This window comes from Lactuca virosa, chromosome 6, assembly GCF_052849685.1.
Source record: "Lactuca virosa cultivar CGN04683 chromosome 6, Lactuca_virosa_CGN04683_v6, whole genome shotgun sequence".
NCBI classification, from domain to species: domain Eukaryota; kingdom Viridiplantae; phylum Streptophyta; class Magnoliopsida; order Asterales; family Asteraceae; genus Lactuca; species Lactuca virosa.
The window spans coordinates 49,338,283-49,347,145 of NC_136431.1; positions in this window are offsets into that span (position 1 = coordinate 49,338,283).

Sequence of the window (8,863 nt, forward strand, 5' to 3'; positions counted from 1 at the left end):
TCGAAGTCTTTTGGAACAACTTGCGGATTTTCCTTGTTTGTTTAAAGTGGAAAGCATCCTTTGGAGATCTTCCAAGGAAGATTCCCGATCTTTTTTTCGTCCTTGAAAGAATTTCTCTCAAATGACTTTTGTCAATTCCCATTCATCGTTGGGATAAAGGGATTTCATTTTGGCGATGATTTCATTTTTGAATTCAAAGTGTCGAATAGCTATATCCCTTAATTGGGCTTGTTGCTCTGCGTTGAACTCCTTTAGTGGCTTTAGAATGGAGTCTGCCCTAATTACGTCTTGAAGTTCTGCCTTAGGAAGTCGAGTTATTAGATAAGCCATTTCGTTGTCCTGAAGTTCAACGTTGATAAATTTATTGTTTGGAATTTGAATCCGTTGTTCATACACTATTTTTGGCAGTTCATTTAGATTAGGAAGAGACTCCCCCCTTTCTAGGGGCGTTCCTGGTGGGCCTAAGTGCAATTCCAGATCTGGATTGTCAGCGCATTGCGCTATTTGCACGACCCCTGTGAAATACATATAGAAATAAACAATACACGTAGAAATGGAAAAAGTTTTCTCAATCTTAGGTACCCATGAATCCCTACACTTATTATAGTGGAAATGCCATAAAGCGCGAACCAAGATCCGTGAGACGAAAACCAAAATAAGAATAAGGAAGAAAAAGATATCGTGATGTAAGTCTAAATAGAACACTAGAAAATTTTTAAATCGATAACAACATTTATAGAGCTTTTGCTCTATGATAATAATGAAAAGACCCATAAATAACGAATAATGAAACAATTCATATAGTTCAAGAAAGAGTCGTCTCATTTCAAAATTTATGTTTTGTTATTTCAATCATCTCTTACTGTGGTTTCAGGATGATTCACAAGAAAGGTGGCAGGATTCGAACCTACACTCTTCAGGTCATGAGCCTGATGAGTTGACCAATTCCTCTACCCCGCTTCTTTTTTATTAGAAAAGTTAAACTTGCATGTGTTAAGCATATAGTTTAAGTAACATGATTTCCCTTATTAGCGCTTTTATACTACCTATAAGCTTCAACCTTCCCTTCTCTTACTTAGATGGAGGAGAAAATAAGCAAGACTTTCAACACGGCTTTTCTTTATTTCTTTTCTTAATTAAGAAATTTCTAGTTAGACTTTGTTTCCTGCAACCAAGCTTTTCCTTTCCGAAATCGAGAAAGAGCACTCCTAAAAGTAACCGTTCTCTTATTCTATTATACGAGACCCTTGCCATGGGTGATAAGATTCCAAGAGACAAAAGCATATTCGATTAGCTACTTAGGATGAACCACACGGAGGCGATCTCGAACATCAAAAAGAGATATATAGAATTAAAAAAAGACACAATACCTTCCTAAGATAGATGGAGAAATCACCCTCTCTCCTAGAAATCTTGTTTACATGAGCTTTAGTAAGCCTATCCTGTAACATCCTATCCCCTGACTACCACTACGCTTGCTGCCAAGCCATCTCCGACTCCTTGAACGAGGGGATGAAAGAGCATGAACTAATCTCTAAACCGATGGACTTCTCTGATAAATGAGATTGGTTAGCTGCTCCCTCACAATATCGGTTCATTGACCGGAATAGAAGGCATCGAAATCTTCGAACACCCAATCCCCGAGGTTCCCCCCAAACCGATTCCTCTGGAATCGAATATTTTCATTTGATCCGACTTCGATCGGAGAAAGCCTCTGGAATTGGAACAGATGTGGTTCACCCGTCACCCGGTTGCTTATTGATCCCTCGGGTGGAGGGGGGTAAGGCAAATGTCACTCTATCGATACAATGTATTGAGCGACCACGATGAAGAGGGAGATGCTCCTTTACTTGACTGGAAATGACGGGTCGACAACTCCGAATCACAAGCTATTGACAACTAACTAAACTACTCCGGATGAGGGGTGAAATATGTCGCCTTCCTTAAAGTATACGCGCTTTCTCACTAAATTAAAATTAGGGAAGTTAAGGAGTTAATACCCCCACCCAGAAAGACGTCTTTTCAATTTTTTAAATAAGGCATGTAAGCCTCTTTATCCCTCCCGGTTCGGCAGCAGAAGCATTCTCAGCTCCCGAAGAAGATGAAGCTACTGAGATAGGAATTAGGAGCTGCTTTTCTGGCCGATAAAGCTATTTAGAAAGCCAACAATTCTATCCGTTTATTCCGAATATCTTAGATCGAACATCACAAGCCTTATCACCAGAATTCACAACTCACTCCCGACCGATAAGAGGCGCCTCTGTCCAACCTTGATAGTATTGAATGCTCCTTCCATCCAAGCATGAGAGTTGCATTTTATGGTCAGAACTAAATCCCGGGATGGTGAATTAGACTCAGCCTATGCTGGCCTTATACATCCGGGAATCTTCTTAATTAAGAGGGCCACCTCTCTTAGGAAAAACAACAAACAGGGGACAACCTCGTTCCCGAGTCTCATCAATCTCAATGTCTATGGGTCCACAGCCCGATTGAAAAAAGTTTAACATCCTGAACGAACTTCTTTCCTTAAACCCTCGTAAGGTATCTCTATCACTCGTTACGCCGAATCAATCAACGAGCAACCATAATTTTCTATCTTTAACGCTTCAGGCAGGTGGACTAGCTAACACAGCAAGGACTTACACCATATACTTCGTGCCCCTAATAGATGTGGAATTAGACTTTCTCTCTTCTATTTTTTTAGACGGATATCGAACTCCTTCTTGGATTCAAAAAATGTGGGAATAAAGAGTATTAACAGAAAATATTTCATCTTTCCTTGATGCGACAATAAATAGTCCTGACTTTCCTGAAAGCTTACTAAGGTGCGACAATAAATAGTCCTGACTTCAGGAAGGCGGGATAAGTTGTGATCTTATTCCTAACTTGGGATATAAAGTAAAATAACATCACTCATTGGCAAAGAGTATTCCATTGAAAAAATCTGAATAGCTACATCCAATTACATTCTTCTCTATTGGCCCTTCCTTCGCTTTATTCTCCCTTCGCCGTATAAGCATATCTTCACTGAAGCATCTAAGGTAAGAGCGCAGAATTTGACCCCCCTCAAATGGATGGATCTGGGATTGATTGCGGAACCGAGTAGAGATAACCCCGAACAGGTAGGAAGGTTAGCTGCTTACTACTGGTTGGAATGTAGGCAGGAGACAAGACAAGGGATAGGCTATGAGAATCTATTTCATCCGTCTTTCGATACATCCATATAGTCACAACCCTTTCTTCGATGAGTCTCCTTGCTTAAAACGTCCTTCTCTTGAAAAAATTTCTTACTAAACCGACCTTTCAAAATGGATCTAAGATAGCACTTGCAATCAACAAGGCTATCATCCCCAGGCAATACACCGATTCCGGCTTTTTCGGTGTGATCTTTTCACTTCCATCGTCCTTTTGAACCCAGTCGAAAGCGCTAAAGAAAGCAAATCTGCCAAGGCTATAAAATGGTTAAAGATACATTTATCTGTACAGGCCTGTTGAAATGCTTTAAGAGGTCAATACATTAGTCATCGGGAGCGCTCTTTGAAAGAGAAAGAACGACGTATCCACTCTTCTTGCTTGTTACAAATCGATTGTGCACAGTTCCATGGGCAGGTATAATAGTAAAAGAAGAGGACACAAGCACATTCATTGTCTGCTCTTACTGTTCTCGAATAGGCTCTTTCCGGTCCCTTTCTCCAAGTGTAGATGGCAGCAGTTATGCGCACCAGACCTTTACTTGTGCTATCGAAAAGGCAATGCAAAAAAGGAGATCTGTTTGGAAGATAGCTAGGGACTGTGATCCGGTAATACCAGTCAACTCCTTTTTTCGCTTATGTCAGGTAAATTCCTTCTATCCTAGTGAGGAGTATAGAAACATTATTTCCCTCTGAGCTTGACTTCCTTGGGGCTGTTGATATCTTGTTGTCGTTCTTCTCTCTTTCCTGTGCACACTACCTATAATAGAAGAAAATAAGGAATCGACTTATTTCTCTTGTGAAGCTCTCTCTTGTTTAGCGAAAGTCTTCTTTTTTTGCCTATGGATCTGTCTTCTCTTGAATTTGTTCACAGACGATTTATGAACACTTAAAAAAAACTTTTTTAGATTCGCCCTGAGTGAGGTTGAAAACCGTTAACAAGGCTACGAACCCTCTCGAAGGTTTACAGAAGAGTGCATGCTTCCCAGATCAAGAGTTTAAAAGAGAACCACACACAGAAAGAGCCGCTAGATAATAGGGTGCGGGGAATGCGCTCTTTGAAAGAATAGGCTTTGGGACTGTTGACTTTCGTTTTTGTGTTTATGCGGTAGAGGGATTCTTCCCCATCAGGCTTTACGGTTAAGGCTTCGATGGTTGGTGGCTTTATGGGCTTTGACAAATGCTTGTCTGTCTGGTCTGTGATTAAACCAATATCTCTCCGGTCTCTCGACTGTTCAGTTCTTAGTAGTAGGTCTTAGCTATAATAGGACGTATTGAACGACCGCGATGAAGAGGGAGATGCTCCTTTACGTGACTGGAAATGACGGGTCGACAACTCCGAATCACAAGCATTGGTCACCATGCTATGATTAGATTTTTGATCTGGTGGTACATGGCGTCAGAACCATTACAATTGGCACCACGTGCGCTTAGCGCACCAGAACTTCCAACGGTTCCTTCAGTAGGGGAATAAAGTTGTCTTATCCCCCTTTTTCATTTTAAAGAAAGCATTTAAGAGGAGGTTAAAAAAAACGACTAGTAAGATCAGGAAAGAAAACTCAATTGAGAGATGGGATTCATACCCAGGCAAAGGGAAAGCTAAAGCAAAGGAGCTAAGAAAAAACCTGCTGCAAGACCGGATCGGATGCCACAACCGGATTAGAAGCAGTTGAGTAGAAGAGACTAAGAATAAAACTTTGCTAGCTTTCGTTTTTTTGACACTTTTTATTAGAAAGAGTCCAGAGATCGGAAGGAACCTTACATAGGCAACTCCGATAGGCTCAGCATATACGGTGGGATTGAAAGAAGAAAACAACAATTCCTATCATCAAGAAACTAGGGCTTCGGCTCCATCAATGAATTAGTTTCCCCTATAATTGCTATTCTTAAAACCCTCAAAGAGCATTCTTCAAGTGGGGTACGCCTCAGGGCGATACTAATCCTTCTTACTAAAGCATAAAGAGTCGCTCATTGAAATGTGAAGGGATCAGTGTAGAACTCAACCTCGAACCTCGTGCGTATAAAATAACTAAGCAACTACTTTTAAGAATTAGTTGCGGATGCAGGTGCGTATGAATACTGAAAGAGTAAGGAAGTTATACAGGAAAAGACTCCTTGGTATGAAAGCTGGTAATTAATTTCACTCTGTATCGAGATGGTATACCCAACCAGATCTTCTTTCTCTGGTTTCAAACCCCCAACCGGTAACCAAACGAAGCAAGCTTCGGTAGTGGTAGTAGCTTCAAAGGAATTGGTAGTAGGTCTTGAATAGGAAAGCTTTCATAATGTATGAACTAAACCCATGTTGAAGAGCTTGAATTCTTTAGTAAAGGAATCTTAACTTGTTGACGCAGACCCAGATATAGGCTTTTCTTCGCCCGTGCATATGGCAGTTTCAGTCTCGTCCTGGCAATAGAGGGTGTGCCATAACAGGAAGGGCTATGGGGTTTGGAGTTTAAGCAGGAACTGGCCCAACCAAGCTTTGTACCTTTTGTTGGGGACAAGTAATCCCTTTGCTTTGTAGGTCTAGTTGCGGATTCCCGGATAGCTATAGTTTCACTAGCAAGTTTCGTAAGCCAGAAGAAGGCCAATGGGCAGGAGGAAGGTCGGTCTGTCTGACCTGTTGATGCATGACTCTTTAAACTGTGATATTATTGTATTAAACCTACTTTCTCGGAATATATTTTTTCACCCAGCCCAGCGTGTCGACGTCATCGGATGCCAACAAAAAAAGTGTAACTATCAAGCGCTAAACCGGATCTAGACTATCATTGAAACAAGGAGAGGGCACATTCTTATCTGGCCTGGCTGGGATCGTTCACCATAAAGGTAAAGGTCCTCGGGCAAGGCAGCTCACTCATCAATAACAAGTTCTAGATCGGATGATGCCCCTTTTTATATGGCTTTTTTTTTCTGCTTCTTCTTTCTCTTCAAGTTCTATCGATGCCCAACTCATAGGGAAGTATGAAAAGGGCTTATTCTCGACTATTTCCAATATCAACAAGGTAAGGCAAGGTGGAACTTTAACTAGACCCCGGGCTACATGTAACACTAGTCAAAATAGGTCAATAAACAATCACATGTGATTATGCCAATCATGTAATGTGATTTTGTTAAACTAGTAATGTGATAAGAGTGCTATGTAGTTCATGATAAATTTTAATACAAATATGAACTTTCTTTATGATACAACTCAAAGTATATGTCCATACGATTCCAAAAATATAGAGAATGTCTGAATCTGACTTCGCATGAAGAAGTTATGATAAACCGAACACTATAAATCTCTATAATAAGAGGAATTTAAGATAGACTTAGAATTAGCTATTGGAGTCTAAAAGAGAGTTGTATTACTTGTAAATACCTACGCGTGCATATAAAGAACGTCAAAAACAGAGTTCGTATGTGAAAGTTACGACCTTCCGAAGATTCAACTGTCAGAAACTCTAATCTGACTGAACTCACGACGTGAGCACAGAACTCACGACGTGAGGAATCATTTTGCCACATCTCGGAATCTAGAAGGTGTCTGACATGGCAACGAAGGGATAAGATCCAAACTCACGATGTGAGCAAGGATATCTCACAACGTGAGGAGTCACATGGCCACCTTCCGAAGCTAGGGACGCAAATGGCAAGTCTACGGGATGAGCATGCATGACTCAGAACGTGAGCCTTATAAAACTCACGACGTGAGAGTCCAAAATCCTTACTATAAATAGCAGGTCCGACTTCAGCCATTCTTACACCTAAACTTCCTTCTCCTCTCTCCTTTGCTGAGACCATCTTGCATCTTGAGCCCCGACGACCTTGTACGCTGACCGTTTCTGCTTAGATTACATAAAATCACGCTACTAGGGTAAGTTTCACGGCCCCGCTTTCTAATATTTCGGGGAAAAATGCATGCTAAATATTATATATACATTATTATTATGTTTATATGATAGTATATAGTTATATTAGCCGGGTATTGTTGTTCTAAATATAATATTTTGAATATATACAACTATTATCAACTTGTCGGCATGTTATTTTACTAATGTAGATCTTGAGTTATACTTAGGATTCTATATATATGTTGTGTGCGATATAGTTCCGAAGTTATATTCGGAAGTTTTATTTGTTAAGTTATAAAGTATGTTGCTATTATTGGTTTTATGTCAAGATAAAACTGGGTATGTTATATGTTGTTATTGTTAGTTTTATGTCAAGATAAAACTTAGTATTGTTATTGATAGTTTTATGTCAAGATAAAACTAGGAACGTTATATGTTGTTATTATTGGTTTTAGGTCAAGATAAAACCTGGTTTTACTTCAAGATATAGCTGTTATACTGTCTAAATGTTATGAAGTTAGGAGTAATGTTTAAAAGCATAGTCTAGTGACTTAGGGTTTTAGACATGAAAATGCTTTTGTTGTTAGATCTATAGGAAGCTGTCGAAGTCTACATGAGTAATTGTATTCATCAACTAAGATTGGGGATCTTAGCGGAAATCCTCTGAACTGTAACCGTTAATCCCGTGTGAGCGAGGAAGTCGTGTATACTTAGTATACGGGTTGACCACCCCACTTGTGACTGTTAGTTACAGTCAACCAAAAGCGAGTGATGAACTATCCTTTTACTTGTTATTGTTTCGGCATCGATGAAGCGTACGGTGTTGTTCTCATGGTAAATCATGAGTGTGTTTGTTTCTCATGGTAAATCATGAGTGTATTTTATCAGAGGTATTATGTCACAGCCGCGGTTACAGGCTCATGGTAGCAAATTATTAGAAGCATTATACTTTTTCATATACAAGTATTAATGTTAAGTATAAGTTTCCCCCTACTTATACCTTAGGTTTAAGGAATGTTTAGGTATAACACTTAATTGATAAGTAAACTATCATACCTAATATACCTACTAAATGTTGGAGAGTCAAAATGATACTTTCAAAACTAAACTTTTGAACGTAGAAAAATGTATTATTTTATGGAGTCAAAACCTTTGGACTCACCAACTTTATGTTGACGTATTTTAAAATGCATGCGTTTTCAGGAACTTGAAAAGCGGGTATGTATTCGAACTGAAGAAGTTTGACTATTACCTTTCTGTTCTTTAAGAAGTATGCCATAGTCGGATATTATGTAATAGGTTCTAGAAAAACAGTTATGTAACTTTCAGTTATCAATAAAGGTATGTATTTTCTTTAGTACTGTTCAATGTATGTTATATAACTGTGATACGAAGAATGATGTTACACCACCCGGTGTTTCCGCCGATGGCTGGGGGTGTGACAGAAATTGGTATCAGAGCTATTAACTATAGTAAACTAGTACTTTCTTAGGAAAGCACGACTATAGTTTAAGGCTTACTCTATTAGGTTTAGGTATATCCCTTAGCCTACAATAAAAAGTATTATTAGTTATTCTACTGAAGGACTACTTACGGGAGCGGTGTCAAGGATAGACATGTCGATTTGGGTTGCTGGATTCCAGAACGGCTATATGCTAAAATGATCCTGCCCTATCGACTGTCCTGACTGGCCGGAGCCTTATCAAATAGACGTGAAGTAACAAACAATAGTTAAAGCGTGAATACAATAAATAAGAATATAGAGTCATATATAAAGACTCAGACCCGCGATGAGAATGCACCTTAATACCCGTAATGTTTTTGATCTCAAGGATT